Source organism: Eurosta solidaginis, chromosome X (genome assembly GCF_040869045.1).
Source record: "Eurosta solidaginis isolate ZX-2024a chromosome X, ASM4086904v1, whole genome shotgun sequence".
Lineage (NCBI taxonomy): Eukaryota > Metazoa > Arthropoda > Insecta > Diptera > Tephritidae > Eurosta > Eurosta solidaginis.
The window spans coordinates 50,181,106-50,195,229 of record NC_090324.1 but is presented as its reverse complement, the minus strand read 5'-3'; the positions used below and the strand labels follow the sequence as shown (position 1 = coordinate 50,195,229).

At 42.3% G+C, this 14,124-nt stretch overlaps 1 pseudogene; it reads left to right on the top strand.

Annotated features, from left to right (window-relative positions):
• The first annotated feature begins 7,097 nt into the window (after positions 1-7,097).
• Positions 7,098-8,668, top strand: LOC137234687 (U3 small nucleolar RNA-associated protein 15 homolog; annotated as a pseudogene).
• The last annotated feature ends 5,456 nt before the right edge of the window (positions 8,669-14,124 follow it).

The following is a 14,124-nucleotide window of genomic DNA, read 5'->3' as shown; positions in this document are numbered from 1 at the left end:
ATCTCTATTCACCTGTAGAGTTTTCAATTAGATCCAGTTCAACGGAAAAACTTATTATATACTCACAGATAGACAAAGTCGCAAGAATATCACAAGGCGTTACAGTAGAAACAGATAATAGATTTTGGAGTTCTATTAGATCTTTCGTCTATATATCAGATATTGAAAAATTTGAAGTAGAAAACCTTGTAGAGATGAAGAAGTATCTATCAACAAATCTAGATGGATTCTTTATACTTAGCAAGGTATTACGTGATACGACAAATCAAGAGAGGTGAATATTTGACAAGTGTATAGTAACGATGCTACTCCTATAAAGATATCAAACGTAATCGACAAAGACCCAGTTAAATATTATTATATAACAATAGCACTAGTTTCATAGCACTAGTTTCATGAAATTTGCTATGTGGGATGCGCCTATAAGACCGGTAGCAGAAAATATGAAAGATTTAGATTTCATATTGAACAAATATTCTGGTATAAATTACGATGATACTATGGGTGTCATGATAAACGAACGAATTGAGGTGGTAAAAAATTATATGCAGTTTCAGTTTCCAAACGATACATTGAAATCATTTCCGAAATTCATTAACTTTTTCACTTTACTCAACAAATATATTCTATTTGTCCGACCCATTCGAAAGGATAATCTAGAAATTGATACTGAAGGTGCAGTGGCTGTCATGGATATAAACGTAGGATGGAGATCTATCGATTTCTCTGAAGTCATCAATTTCATAGTACAATGGCATGCGCTCTCCAAGAATACCCTAAAAAGTGTAATTATTTATACGAAAAATTCTCAAATTCCACGACCTGTCAAATCGTATCCGCAAACTATCGATTCATTGGTATATAGTACAGACGATTTTACATTTACAAACACTCCAAACGTTATACTATATCCAAATTTACCCTACAATAGTACTTATGGAACATACACACTAACTAATAATGTCATATATTCGCCGAAAACAAAGACAACATATAATGACAGATCTATAGTCTACATAGGGCCGATAAATAATGTGATAAAATCGACGATATGTTCAAAAATATCGTACAAAAAATTAGATGATATACAAACAAAATGTGTAAACATGGTTATAACTATACATGATTTTATAACAAAGAAAAAATATTAAAATAAATAATTTTATAAGCACAAACAAAAGTATGGAGTTGATTAATAATGTGGGCCCAATAGGTAAATATTTATACAAATCAAATATTTGCGTACTACGCTATTTGGGATACTATTTTGATGAGCATCTTCTCGAAACAAATTTGGCAAGTAACATACATTTTATGGTGAACATCAAAGATACAATTCCAAAAATTACAACATGCCTCATGATTAATGTCAAAATATCATTCGAACGCTTAAATCAAATTATATGCGAAACAAATATAACATCTGTTATATTCTTCAAGGATACATTTGTTGAATGTTCGGCCTGGGTGCGTCTGAAACCGGCAGTGGGTAGCCGCACACGGGTCGATCTTGGAGTGGATGGTGCGCTCAAAAGAAATAAATAAGAACACAGAGAGGAATTTCCTCGTTGTAATATAATATTTAATTTAGAGTGAAGGAAAATACAATGTGGTTACAATATTACCTTGGTGTTTTAAGTGACGATGGTGATCCTTGCGATGTGTGCTGGTTGGCGGTCAATCGAGAAAGAGACCGGTTATCCCGTTGAGGACAACCGCTAAGCCGCGAAAAAGTCCTCTGGTATTAAGGAGGGGAAAAAAAGCCACACACACAACAGCCCCCACATATACGTGCATGGGTGCTGACAACCCGCACACACACGTGCATGCGTATGAAACGCATGCATGTGCATGCATGCACACAAATGCGGCGTGAGTGTGGGTGGCTGGAAATATTATTAAAACGTTAGGGAGGGGCGCCGTCAATCAGATAAAAGTTAGGCATTGGGCCTAAACATGCCGCCCCCCTTGCGGTGCGCAACATCACAGTCCGCCAAGGATCACCGACCGTGAAGAAGAGAAAAAAAATAAAAAACTTATAATTAATTATATCTAACTTAACATAATGCCGGACAGTCCGCCGGCTTGGCGGCACGCAAAATGGTGGGAGCTTGGTTGCTGCTGCCTCGGTCATTCACCAATTTTCCCGTTATGGTGTAAGGCGTGAGCCAGGTTTGCCTAGAGCTAGGGATTGCGAAAAGAAGTAAGAAGATATACGTGTTCATATTTCTTGCCGTTTATTACAAATTCATTGGAAATTCTATGCTTGTGAATTTTGCATGAAGAAAATTCAATAAAAAATAACTTATTGTAATGATACAAGCTTTTAAAACGCACACCTCCATTGTGACTTCATACAAGTGGCGAATTTTCGATAAAACGTTCACAATAGTGAACAGCGAGTAAGTATTAATATGTTTTCTGTATACAAATTTAAAGCTGATTTGAAACAAATGTGCAATTCATGGAACTTCAATTTAATAACGGCGAACACAAGAAAAGGAAACCTTTCTTCCATTCTCTGGCCCTTCGCGACAGCCGTTCTCCCTGTCAGCTATGATTTGGCACGTAGGCATGGCAATGGAGGGATAGAAAGATTTTTCACTTGTACGAACTCACAATGCACACCTCTTGCGACTGTGTACAACAGAAATTCAATAAAATAAAAAAGGATAAAAAGTGTAAAAATTCATGTATTTCGGTCGTTACCGAACATTTTGCTGTTAGGCCTTCGCTGTGCCCGAGAGTACCCAACCGAAGATGGTACTCTGAGCTAACAAAGGGCCAAACGTGGTGGGCAGAATCCCTGGGAGTATTATCTCGGCATATACATCTGTGCCTAGGACGAGGCGGATCGGGGCGGATGAGTAGAACTGCGGATCCGCCAGACGAAGATGTGCGTACGGGGCTGCGATGGCACTGTCGATGCTGGTTGTGGATGTCGTGCGCCGAAAATTGGCTACGACCGCAGCATGGGTCGCAATCCTTCTGTTCTGTCCGTGTCTTCCTCGGATACGCAGCAGACATCCTGCTTGCCCGCCAATGTTGCTGGTAGGAAGTTGGAGCTCCTGGGCGAGCTCATCCGCAATCACTGTGGTGGGAGAGCATCCGTCGATTAAGGCGCGAACGAGGTGTAGCCGCCCCCCTGCTTCTATTTTCACGACCGCGGTGGGGGTGATCGCTACCGTCGGTATCATGGTGGCGGTGGCAGCTGAATGCGGGGCTAGGAGGCCTGCCCGGAAGGCGGACACGGTGGTGAGCTGCAGCGAGTTGGATCCGTGACTGCGATCTCGTGGTTGATGATGGGTGTGATGTCGTTGTTGCAGGCGAAGAGGCCTTGTCTCCGCTCTGCGCTCGCGCGGTGGTTGTCTTCGTTGAGGGGCCTTAGTTTGCCGGCGAAGAGACCGAGTCTCCGCTCGGCCGTCACGAACATGGCGCTGGACGGTAGATGGGTTGTGCTGGAGCCGCTTCCTTTCGTGCTGCAAAAGCGGTCGATACGATTTGGCTGCTGGAATTGTGTTTGGGCGAAGAGACCGAGTCTCCGCTCCGGTTCGGTGGATTCGAGCTGGACGAAGAGGCCCAGTCTCCGTTCCAGCATCTGACGCATATAACGATATGGAGTCGTCAATCCGCTCACGGGGTGATTCCAGCTCCTCCTCAACTTGTACACTCCATGGCTTGGAGCGGGCTTCGTGGAGTAGCTGTTCCTCTTCATCAATCGAGGAGATGTGAAGCATCGTGTGATGTTTTTCGCCGCATTTTTTACATCGGCCTTGGCTTGGGCATGCGTTAGAGTGGTGGTCTAGAGCCAAGCAATTTCCACAGCAGCTCCCGCGGATCGCTAAGTAAAGACGTTCCTCGGGTTTTTTGGCCCGAAAGATGGGGCACAGGCGTATGGGATGTTGCTTAAAACAAGCGCGGCATTCCGACGTATAACGCATGACGTTCTTGGCAGCGTTTCGTTTTAAAGCGGCAAAACGACCCATTTTCCTGAAAGGAGTGAAATAGGTTTCAATGGGTCGGGTCATTGTCAAAGTGCATGGGCGAGTGGTCCCTAGTTGTATTATTGGGGATTTGGGAAATTTTATTAACGCGCGCATAAGGGGAAACATCTGTCGCTGCAAAAAAATAGTATTCATATGTGGCGTGCATTATGTGCATGGCCTCTTTCCCCGCACGTTATGTGCCTGGGTCTTTAGTGCCTTATTTTGTTTATTTTGTGTCACCCGGCAGCGTTTTAGTTGGCCACGGGCACACTAGTGCTGCAGAAAATGAGCATTTACGATTTTCGGTTCACACATTCTGGTGCCGAACCGGGTAGAAAGTGTATAGCGTGGGTTCTTTTGAGTCGCTGTTATTTGTGTTGTTGGTGCTAAAACCCAACAACTTCCCTGCCCGCCACAAAACAAAATGTTTGGACAGCAAAATTGTATGCGATGTAAAGAAAAAATAAAAAAATGTTCGTTTTGGATGAGGAGAATCATTTGTAGAATGTATCATTTTCCTCTTTTTGTATTACCTTTCGGTAATTTATGAGAGTTGTTTATTCAACCTTTCCCCAAGTACGCTTCTAGTCCGGTTTAATTGATGGCCTTTAGCAAATGGCACGGTTCCAGAAGGGTAGTTGGCTCCGATACCGATTCCTCAGACTCGGTTTTTTTTTGGGTACCCGTTTGCATCTTTTTATGCATCCCTAATATAATGTACATTTAAACTCGGCATATATATGTACATACGTTGGTATAAGTATATGGACAGTCAGTGCACGGACTTTACCGCATTGGTAGGTTTGCTAACTTTTCTGGCCCATTTTCATTTTCTACTACTACTACTACCGAGGCCCAAAATCTACCAATATTTCAGTATTTTCGCACTGCAAACTTATACTGCGATGATTTGTAAAGTATGGAATTGCCGAGCCCACCCAACTAACATTAGGAGGCGATACTGACCAAATCAGTCAATTTTGAACAATTTCTGAAGAACTTAAACAGGAAATAAATTTTTGAGTAGAGAAATATAGTAACTGAGTACGCGAATATTTTATGCGCTAATTTTTTTCAGTTTTTTTTTTTGAATAATTTGAACGAAAATAAAAGGTTCTACGTAAACGATTACTTTCCGAGATCGGTTATTTTGTGGCAGTACTTTTGGTACCTTGGAATATTGTTGTTGTGATTGGACGTTTTGGTACATGTTTGTCAGTATTTCACACTCACGATACAGGAAAAAAGTGAGTATCGTATAGGCATAAGCTATGTAGGTATATACGAAGGTACATGTAATTTTGTCTTGTTTACGTGTTTTAAAGGTGTCATTTCCTTGAATTGCGCGTTATTTGTTTTACAATACATTATTAATTGTTTGGTACAAATAGGAACTGTAGCTGTTGTTTTCTTGGTAAAAAACTACCAACTACTACTATTTTCACTTTTTTTTGGTCTACTACCATTCCCTTTTTAGAAGTCCGCTCACTGGTACCAGCACACCAACGGCAAAAACAAAAGAACGCACATTCATACATACCCGTGTATAGAATGTAAAATTCATATGAATTGAAACAACGGGAAACGTATCGAGTGATTTTCCGTTCTTTCAATTCATTTCTTACTACGGCGTGGAGTACAACCTTTTTTGCTATGGGCAATAATTTTTTGTATGCTGTTGGTGGTGTACATAAACTAAATGAGAATGATGGAGGAGCTGAGCTTGAGGCACATGGTATGGATGTTCCAAATTGTGAACGTTATGATGCTAGCGCCGATCGGGAATATTTGCCTGCTTGGTCGGAAACTCGTAGTCAGCTTGCCGGTGTGGTTTTGGGTGATCAAGAGGACAATTTTCCACTGTATGCATGTATATGAATGTAGGTATGTATATTTTGTAGGTTATTTAAACATTATATAGATTTTGTTTTCCGTGCTTGCATGATGCCACTGATACTACAAAGTTTTTCACCCTTAACATCAGTTTTTATAACGCCGCTTTTCTTTGGCACGGCACATGGACATCCTATTGGCGAACGGCTCAGCTTGGGCATGGAGCTTAATACTGATATAGTAATTGCTTGCTTCCAACTAACTTACACTACAATTTTTGGTTTTTACTCCTCCTTATTTGCGAGTACTGGGCATTTTATCGCACCATTTCTGGTGCATGCATTTTGTAATCATATGGGCTTACCTGATGTTTAAGATTTATGGCAACAGCATTTAGTGCGTCGTATAATTTTTTCATAATTTGCCATTTCGCTGGTTTAATTGGTTGGATCATACTACTGCCAATAGCTACACAACCTTCATTGTACTCCAATAATTTGTCCTGGACCAATTAGAGGATTGCACATTTCTTTCACAGTCCAGCTGTTGATTACGGCACGACATGGAACTAAATTCGGCCAATAGCTGTAATCTTGGCAAAGTAGAGTTTCGGGGACTTTTTATATAGTAAACATTTTTGAATTGTATGATTACACAATACAAATTTCAGGTAATAACAAAAACTATTGCATAAAAGCTTAGTATGAATGTATGTGCATATATATGTACTAGTTACAAATATAATTCAAATATATAGAGGGGGCGTTCCATTTCAAATTGGAAAACAATTAAAATCGCATCGAGATTTGAATGAAATTATGTATGAAAAGCTCTACCAAAAGCAACAAAATATTTGGTCAACTTTAATGGATATATTAAATTTTATACAAAAGTTTTGACCAAAACGCATCCAAATCATTGGTCGTCATGGCATGTGGTTACTCTCTTAAACTACTTTATCACTACTTAAGGGTAAAAAAAAACACCCAATACTCGAAAATTAACAAATTAATAATAAGTCTAATGTTTAACCCGCATTTGTTATGTATATGTACACAAGTCTACCCCTGAGTGAAGGCCTAGGCTGCTGGTTTAAAAACATCATATAGACTGTTGACTTCAGTATCCTATCGCGGCTGCGCTTCGAAAACTCCCTATCTGCAAACTTTTGAAAAGTGGCCTTTCTCAGACTTTGGTTGTAGAATGTCCTATTTCAGAATAAGTGAAAGCTGTCGATTTGTTTGCACACATTTGGCAAAGACCAACCTAGAAAATAAAATGAGTTCCTTTAAACCGCTAAATACAAAAAAATACTTTAAAACTGGGAAAGTTGTTACTCCTGATACCGTATACCGGAAGCAATTAAGCGTGCCAACGTTATTAGAAGAATTGGATGCCATCGACTACGTTGACTTCAGTCCCATAGAGCCGCACTACCTTGCAGTAACATGTTCAGTGCGCGTACAAATTTACAATCCGATAACGAAATTAGTGGTAAAAAATTTGTCAAGCTTTCAAGCAACTGCATATGGCGGCACCTTTCGGCAAGATGGACGTTGACTGGTGGCTGGCGATGAGCAAGGCTGGGTAAAACTCTTCGATCCACCCAGCAAAACCGTGCTTCGTCCTTTTAAAGGACACAAAGGGCCAGGGCATCGAGCGCAATTCACACACGATCTACTTCATATTGCTAGTTTCTCAGACGATCGCCCCATCAAGCTATGGGACATTTCTACAGAAAAAGCAATGTTAGCCCTTGCGGAACATGAAGACTAGGTACGTGCTGGGGCTGTAAACCCAATGTCACCTGATACCCTTATCTCAGGTGCCTATAATGGGAAAATTAAAAATGTATGATACGCGCACACAGCAAGTTTCGTTCTCAATTGATCATGGCAGCCCTGTTGAGTCGTTATTATTTTTACCAACTGGTGGTATGTTCATTAGCGCAGGTGGCGCAGAAGGGCGTATATGGGATGCCTTTGCCGGATGTCGACTCCTGACAAAAGTTTCGCAACATCATAAAACAAGTTTCCCTCTAGGTTCAAAATGGCAGACGTATACTATCAGGTAGTTTGGATCGTCATGTTATGATATTTGATGTTTCCACATATCAAACTGTGCACACACTTGATTTTCCTAATGCTGTGCTGAGTTTAGGTGTAGCACCCGGTGATCAAACTGTTGTGGCTGGAATGGTTGATGGCCTTATTTCCATTCAACATAGGGAAATCGAACGGAAGAAGGATGATGTAAAGCCGAAGCGGTCACAGCACAAAAAATCAACATTTCAGCTCTGTTCAAAATAGATCATGAAATACGTGAACCGTTACAAGCGAAACTAGCGAATTATGACAATTATTTACAAAGGTATGAATATGTGAAATGTTTAGATGCTGTGATGATGCCAGCCATTGCACGTTTCAATCCCGAAGTAACAATTGGTGTCATGCAAGAACTGATACATCGTAAAGGTTTTCATCGTGCATTAGCTGGACGTAGTCACAACTTCTTATCCCGCCTGACAACGTTTATATCCCGTTATATTGGAGAGATTCGATTTATGCGTGTTATGATTGATGTTGTGTCAGCGTTGCTTGATGTTTATACGCCCAAGTTTCACGAATTTACTGGTGAATTGGGTAAAGACTATAAGATTGGCTGGTGTTTTGGAACACGAAGTTAGTTTGACACACGATTTGTTGGCGCTGCAAGGCTGTCTAGGGCTTCTGGAGTGTGCTTCACGTGGGACCAACCAGATCGACGAGATGATACGATTTGTCAAAGAAGACAAAGATCAATTCAAACAATCTCCTCAAGCTAAAGAGTCGTCCATTTTGACGGTATAGCATATTAAGGTAATGAATAAATAAGACTCTTGTATGCTAATGTAATTTAGAAAAAGAGTTCGTCTGGTTTGGAGAAGTTTTCGAAACAATTTCTGCCAGAAATTTGTATACAACGAAAATTTCCGGAATAATAGAGACGACCTTTTTTTTAATTTTTAAGAAAAATTTATATGAATAGATAGTATGTATTTTACAAAAAAACTTTCGAGACAGGGGGTTTTTGAACTGGCATCAGAAATCAAATGGTACTTCACTATGGGGTGGTTATATTCTTATCCCGAAGTCTTCGAGTGCTGTCATAGTGTCAGATTAAAATGGATGAACTCGCATCGTTACTTTTGGGGGAGTTCGAAAACCCTTTCTTTCGAACCGGCAGAGAGATACCTGCAACTGGGACGACATTACACACTACTACATTTGCGTATTTGAATTTTATAGCCATTAAATTAAATGTATATGCATACTTTTAAAGAATGAATACTTTATCGGTACGGGTAAAAAAAAAAAAAATCCGTTAACCCGTTGGTGCCAGTGTATCATTTTGAACACGTTCTCAACACCTTGCATGTGTTTTAGAAAAGAGGCATGTATTTGGTTAGGTGCAACCTCTATAGGTAGTTGAGCATGGTTTTTGATTTAATTGTGTTTATAGTTAAGAAGGAAACGGTTGGTTTCCATTTTAACTATTTTTTAATAGCTGTTTCAATACATACATTTTGTTGGTCTCGCGCCTTTGGCCGAGTGTGTAGGTGTTCTGTCATCCTCGCTCGGGGTGAGCGGGTGAAGTTGGGTTGATTTGCTGTCCTCGCTCTGGGAGAGCGGGAGAATTGTGGGTTTGATTTTGAAAATGAAAAATAATTGTTTTGTGGCAGATGGGGTCTGCATTAGGGTGGTTGATTGGCCTCGGTGGGCGAGCGCTGGGTTTTGAAATTTTGAAAATTTAAAAACAAAGATTATGGGCCGAGTGCCTTTGTTTTCTGTGGCAGACCGAGGGTCTGCGTAAAGGCTTTTCTGGTATACTCGTTATGGGAGAACGAGTGAGTGGGATATTTTTTTTTTTTTTGAACGGAGGGATGTGGAGGAACGGGGGGATTGTTAAGCGAAGCTTTTGGTCCTCGCACAATCTATCTCCGTGGGAAGAAGGATCAGTTTGACCAAAGGTCGTCTGACTTGACCCTTCTCGGTTATGAGGTCGACTACACGTACTCGGTTATCTTCTCCGGGGTGTACGTCGACGACTCTACCTAGCCTCCACTCGTTGGGAGATAAGTTGTCCTCTTTGAGGACAGCGAGATCTCCCACTTTTATATTTTCTTTGGGATGCTTCCACTTCACTCGTTTTTGAAGTTCGGATAGATATTCCACCTTCCATCGTTTGCAGAAAGTGTGATGGAGGGCTTTGAGCTTCTGCCATCTGTTTATTATGGAGGCCGGGCTTTCGGTCACATCCGGTTCTGGCGGCGCCAGAAGATGGCTGCCTGTTAGGAAATGTCCTGGAGTTAGGGGTTCCAGGTCCGTTGGGTCATTCGACCCCGGACTGAGAGGGCGCGAGTTGAGGCACGCCTCAATCCGGCACAAAAGTGTTTGGAACTCCTCCATAGTATATTTGTGGGGAGAAGCGATCTTTTTGAAGTGGCTTTTGAAGCTCTTCACTCCCGCTTCCCACAAGCCGCCCATATGTGGAGCGCCAGCGGGAATAAAATGCCAAGTTAATGCTTGATGGCTATACTTGGAGACTGTTTTGTCTCGGCTTTCTGCCAGGAAGGCTTTGAATTCCGATCGTAGAGATCTGGAAGCTCCGACAAAGTTCGTACCATTGTCGGAGTAGATGTTCTTCGGACATCCTCTTCTCGCGATAAAACGCGAAAAGGCCGCGAGGAAGCCTGGGGTACTAAGGTCACTAGTGGCTTCTAAGTGGATGGCCTTAGTGGAAAAACAGACGAAAAGGCATACGTAGCCTTTTGACAGTCGACATCCCCTACCGCGGTAGCTTTTGATGTCGAAAGGCCCTGCAAAGTCTACCCCAGTATTGGTGAACGCGCGGGTAAAAGTAGTCCGCTCGCATGGAAGGGTCCCCATAAGTTGGGACTGTGCCTGCTTTCGGTGAATAATGCAGGTTTTGCAATTGTGGCTGATGGCTCTGATCATGGTCTTGACATTCGGTATCCAGTATTGGGTTCGGATGAGACGGAGCATGAGCTGGTTCTCGCCATGAAGGGAGTCATGATGAGCCATCATAACGGTAAGGCGAGACAGCCTACAATTGTACGGCAAGATGATCGGATGACGCTCATTGTATGACATGTCCTTTGAAGCCCCTAGACGCCCCCCTGTTCTAATAATATCATCTTTGTCGATATATGGGTTGAGTGACAATATTTCACTCTTTCGATCGATAGGTTCCCTATTTTTCAATTTTAAATATTCTGTCCCGTAAAATTGTTTCTGGCAGACTCGTATTAATGCTTGAGTCGTTGCCTTAATCTCATCGGCTGAGATTATACACGACCTTTCGTGGAACATTGCTTTAGTTTTTGGGTGAGTTCGTTTATAAAATCTCCTAACATAGGAAAGAACCTTTAAAGCCCTGGGTAAATTTGAAAAACGGTCGAGAATATCTACATGATCTACCCTTGTCGTGGCATATGTTTGTGCCCTCTTCTCCTCAACGGACGTTTTGTATTCGGTCTCTTGTGCTGGCCAGTGGGAATTATCTTCTTGCAGCCAAGAAGGTCCCTGCCACCACAACGAATTGTTGGTCAACTCTGATGCAAGTAGTCCTCTGCTTCCTAGATCCGCTGGATTAGATTCTGAGTCCACGTGAAGCCAGTCATTGCTACCGACCATATCGATGATCTTAGTGATTCGGTGTGCGACGAAGGTTGACCAGGAACATGGCGGCTTTCTTATCCAAGCGAGTACGATGGTTGAATCCGTCCAGAGGTGAACTTTTGCTGGCCCCAAATGAATGTTTCGGAATATTGATTCCATGATTTCTGCGAGCAGCACGGCGCCGCAAAGTTCTAAACGTGGTAGTGAGATGGTTTTCACTGGGGCTACTCGGGTTTTGGCTAGCAAGAGATTTGTGAAAATTGTATCGTCCCTTTTTACGCGCATGTATATAGCTGCTGCATATGCCTTTTCCGATGCATCGCAAAAACCATGTATTTCGATGTCGTCCTCGGGCGTAAAATTTACCCATCGCGGTATCCTAATGTTATCTATTTCGTTATAATGTTGGGTGAAATTTTCCCATCGTTCTAAGGTAGTTGCGGAGACAGGTTCGTCCCACCCGGTGCCCTCTAACCAGATATGCTGCATTAGTATTTTTGCCACTATGACCACTGGTGCAAGTCAGCCTAAAGGGTCGAAAAGTTTGGCTATAGCGGATAGGATTACGCGTTTGGTGATGTTCTCGCCACTCTCTAAAGCTCCTGCGGTGAAGTAAAACATGTCTGAATGCGCGTTCCATCGTATTCCGAGTGCCTTCACCGAGCTAGCCTCTTCAAACGCTAGGAAGTCCTCGCTGAGCAGATCCGTTTTGGGGATGTCCTGAAGGATTTCCTCACAATTTGATGTCCACTTGCGCAATGGAAAGCCAGCTGAGTGTAATGCTTCGCGAATCTCGTTTCTTGCTCTGATGGTTGATGCTATTGTATGTCCTCCAGATAAAACGTCGTCGACATACATACTTTCTCGTAATATACCCGATGCTATTGGGTGCGTATTTTCTACATCATCAGCCAATTGTAGAAGTGACCGTATCGCGAGGTAGGGGGCGCAGTTTACACCAAATGTGACAGTCTTTAGTTCGTAAAGACTGATGGGTTCGTTGGGGGATGTTCGATGGACAATTCTTTGAAATTTGGCGTGATTATCGGTCACCCAAATCTGCCTATACATCTTTTCTATGTCGCTATTAAAGACAAAGCGGTACAGTCTCCAACGTAGAATTAAAATAGGCAAGTCTGCTTGGAGTACTGGCCCTGGGTGGAGTGTGTCGTTTAGACTAATGCCATTTGCTGTAGGACTTGACGCGTTGAAGACGACGCGCACCTTGGTGGTGGTACTTTCCGCCTTTACAACGGCGTGGTGGGGCAGGAAATAATTATCCGAATCGTCGGATGGTACATTATTTTTAATTTTTCTCATATGTCCAAGCGTTTCGTATTCGGATAACACCCGAACATATTCTTTCCCTAACTCTTGGTTTTTTAGTAATCGCCTCTCATTTCTGAAGAATTGTGAACATGCGCGCTTTAGGGACGGTCCTAATTTAATATTCTCAGGGTAATCCTGCTTGAATGGTAGCGAAACTATATACTTCCCATTTTCATCACGTTTTGTCGTTTCCTTAAATAGTTGTTCACAATACCTTTCCTCTTCATTAAGCATTTTGTTTTTGGGAACATTTTCTATCTCCCAGAAAGCTTTTAATTGGTTGTCCAATGCAACCTCGTTATAAAATGACATGATGCTCATCGTTGGACTCGGTGCTTCGATGCGACCGGTTAGTATCCAACCGAACACTGTCTCTTGGGCCAAAAGTGTATTTAGTACATTCTTTTTCAGACCGCTCAGTATAATTTGGGGATATATGTCTCCTCCAAGTATGAGGTCTACGTCTTCGTTGATGTAGAACCTCTTGTCTGCCAACACCAAGTCTGGGAATGCCTGCATAGTCATGGCATTGATATGGCATGATGGAAGATTCCCAGTGAGTTTGGCTAGGACTAGAACGGGTGTAGTCAGGCTGACGCAGGCATCCACTGGTGAACGTAATTCAATTTTGGATGCCTCTTTCACCTGAGCTGACACCGCATTTGTGATGCCTGAAACTTGGGCATGCATTTTCCTCGCTGGCAAATTGATTCTGCGTTTCAGTCTTTCAGTTATAAAGGAACATTCAGACCCTGAATCAATTAATGCCCGCGCGGAGAAGTCGGTACCATTATGGTGAATGTGTACGCGAGCAGTTCCTAATAGCACACCTGTGCTGGAATTCGTATGACAGGATGTCACATTTTTGTTCCCGTTTGACACTGGTTTTTCTGATTCCTGTCTTGCTAATGCCTGTCTAGAAGTAGAGGGCCTATTATCGTAGGAGTGTTGGGGCGGGTTGTAGGTGGTGTTTTTCTGTAGGGTATCCGCATGCAGGAGCGTATGGTGACGAGAGTGGCACGTATTGCAGTTGTAGGAACTGGTGCGTCTGGTCACTGTGTGTCCTGGGGATAGGCAATTCAGACAACCACTTGTAGATTTTATGAATTTAATCCTTTCTGGAGGGGTTAACTCGCAAAAGCGTGAACAGTTTCGTAATCTGTGCTCTGCGGACTTGCACATTTTACACATTGCCTTTGACGTCGGTCTGGATACCTTTGTTTGAAAGGCACCAAGTCTTTTCGTAGGGGGTTCTGTTGACTGTCGCGACGCGTTTAGTTTTTGCACTTTCGAAG